The following is a 3,282-nucleotide window of genomic DNA, read 5'->3' as shown; positions in this document are numbered from 1 at the left end:
GTGTTCATAAATAAAGTCTTTGCATGAAACATTTTGCCTCTGATTTTGTTGCATTCATTCATAGTGAACTTTGTTAATTGACTCTATATCAGAAGTAAATACAGCCACCTTGATATCGCCCACTTGTTTGTAGATTATCATTTTAATGTCAACATTTCAGTCAGACAGCTCACGTTTGATCGAGCCTGTGTTTGGTGTCTCGGCTCCGACCTCGTCACTCCACGCAGATTTATTGTACGTGCAGAAATTTGAGGAGGGATGAGGTGATACCTTAACCTCTTAGCGGGAGCCTGCAGGTGGATGCTGGGGTGGTGGTGGGGCTGAAAGTATGAGTGCCGTTCTGGTGCAGGACAGTGGTGACAATGACAGAGCAGAGATAGAGACCAGAAATCTTGTAGCTTAAATAGACCACCAGATTAGGAGGAAGTGTTTTTCAGGGGGTTGTGGAAAATGACGCATGTCAGGTGTGAAATCAGTGCAGCTCGAGTTGCCTGCCTGAAAAGCTCGCAGGCATCGCTCCCTCCCTCTGTGGTCTTATTCCATTCTCCACAACACCTTGTCCTGCTTCATTAGGACATTCAACCTTTTCATGTGGCTTTGACGACCATTGACCTTGACATTTTGCCCTTTGACATCTTGTTTTTTTTAAGCCAGTAGTGATCATGTTTGACCGAGACAGCGGATACTCATTGCTGTGCCTCTATCCTGGTTTATAGGTCGCTGTGGTCGTGGCTTATCTGTTACAAGGAAGCTCTGCCGTAAAGTAATGAACATCATCTTGTATTGACACCATTAACTTGTTTGGTAAAGTAATTAATCACATGAGAGCTGGAGTCATTTTTTGGTAAACTTTCAAAACAATCAAATAAGGTACATTGTCTTCACTTTTGAAACGTAGAAGCTATTCCCTCCTCTTCCTATGGTCAATGACGTTGTGGCACTTGTAACCACAACCAACGATGAAGTCACTGCAACGTGGAGCCAACCTGTACATCACTGCAGCTGGCATGTTCAGAGTTTTAACCAAAAGAGAAAGGACCCAGACTCTGACTAAGGACACTTATTCATAACAAAACAAGGCAAAAACAAAAGCTTACTGTATAAAGTTCACGTCAATCCAACAAAAGGGAGAAAACACAAGCAGCCACGAGGAGAAATCCGCACCAAGTCCACAAGTGACTTGAAAGGATTGACTAACGTTTCTCTGGCACAGAGACATGGGAAGACAAGGACTAATCAGACACAGGTGAGACAATCAAGGGGCAGGTGAAAGCAGTAAGGGCGGGGCACATGATCAAACAAGCAGGGGAACACATAAAGGCAGGAAGTAGAACATCACCTGAGACAGGTACCGTATCCGAACCGCATACTAACGTACTGCCTACTACATACTTCAACAGTATGTACTGCATACTAACCTGACTATTAGGATGCCGCTGGCATCATACTCAGAGCCGTCTTCTCCGTATCACGTGACTTAATCGTTTGTCCGGTCTGATCTCTGGTCCATCTCCGCCATAGTAGAAGCTGAATAGCCGCAATGCATTTTGGGGCCGTTGAGTACAACCAGTGCGCTCCCGTCTCATACTCAAATATCCGGGCCGATCTAGTATACATCCGGGCATTTCTCGCATACACAAAATTGCATGCTATGAGATGGGAATGCATGACATACTCAATTTTACGTCACAATTAGTATGATTAGTATGATAGTACGCGGTTTCGGACACACCGAAGGGGTGTGACTTAAATCTGCAGACGTGTTCAAAGAAGTAAAAAAAACAGGATGAGACTGAACAGGATTTTTGGTTACAGTTTTCAGTACTTGGACATAATATCATACCAAAATAAATATCCAAAATTCAGCCCTACAGCCCAAACTAATGCTATGTACACTCTGCCTCAGTATCCCATCAGTCAACACACACCCTGAGCAGAGCATAAAACCATACACTTCTATTGGTATCCGCAGAAAGAAACAAGCACTGCTTCCTGTCCGTGCAGCATTTTAATATCATTAAGTTACAAAATCCACTCTACCCAACATGACCTACATGAGTAAAAAGAATTGCAATAGTATCATGGCCTACATCAAATCGTGGCATAAATTAATCCATATAACGGGGTTTTAAAGGAAATTAGGATTCCGGTCATTGGACCTTGAAAAGGCGGATGACAGGATTTTGTGTAGCTCCTGGCTGCAGTCCAGCACATAGACTGCATCAGAATATGAATCATGGCTTTGAAGGCCTTGATGCTGACGCTCGACCTTTGATTTAGCTCTCAGGTTGCATTGAGGCACGATTTAGTTCTGCAGATATATTTTACAGAGAAGTCAACATGAATGTGTTTGCAAATACGCTTAGTCACTTTAACAGCCTCAAATGCACCTCACTACATCCAAATATCGATCTTAGCTCATTGCTGAGCTATGCTTTCTTGTTTATTGCATATTTAATTATTGAGTGCACTAATGCTTTATAACTAGTGCTCAATTCTTAATTGTATTTTTTGATCTTATATGATGTAAGGCGACCTTGAGTGCCAGTAATGGTGCTATAAGTAAAATGTGTTGTTTTTATCATTATTACTTATGTGTCTCAACACTGGCGTAGTCAAGAGGGGGGCAATCGCCCTTTCTGGTGCCCCCATGTTTGAAAAACGAAGTGAAAGTGGCCTCATGTATGCCCCTGTAGTAGATACAAAAATGCCCTGAATGTGATGAAGTGCCCTGCCCTTCCAGTTGATAAATGATATATGTTGGAAAATTAGTTGGCTTCCACACACTCCTACATGTAAAACAGTGTGCCCTCTTGGGATGCCTTTATACTTGAAAATGCCCCTGTTGTTGTTGTTGTTGTTGTTGTTGTTGTTGTTGTTTTAAATATACCCCTTTAAAAAACTGTTGTGTGGCAGCATGATTCTACCTCATTTTCATTAATTGGAGCCTGAAAAATCAATTTTGGAGTTTGTTAGCATGTTAGCTTGTTAAAAAGTTTTTTTTCTTTTTTTTTTACAGAGGTGCAGGTTATTTTGTGCTTTGTAAATTATCTGTGCAGTTTTTAATTCAACTGAATCATAACATTTTAGAGCCTGTAAATTAAATAAATCATTGGCTGGTTCATAGTAATTAGATTGATTTGTGATTCGTATACATTTCTTCTGTAACATAAATTTAAGCAATATCACATGAGAGGGAGTGATGTTGTACTGAATATCATCATGGCTGTCATTCGGTTGTAGGTACGAGGCCGCAGATATTGCTTTTATATAACAGTTATA

The sequence above is a fragment of the Semicossyphus pulcher genome, unplaced genomic scaffold (assembly GCF_022749685.1).
Source record: "Semicossyphus pulcher isolate SPU_LCO1_2020_fin unplaced genomic scaffold, fSemPul1.0.p SCAF_18, whole genome shotgun sequence".
Classification (NCBI taxonomy): domain Eukaryota; kingdom Metazoa; phylum Chordata; class Actinopteri; order Labriformes; family Labridae; genus Semicossyphus; species Semicossyphus pulcher.
This window is presented reverse-complemented; position numbering follows the sequence as displayed.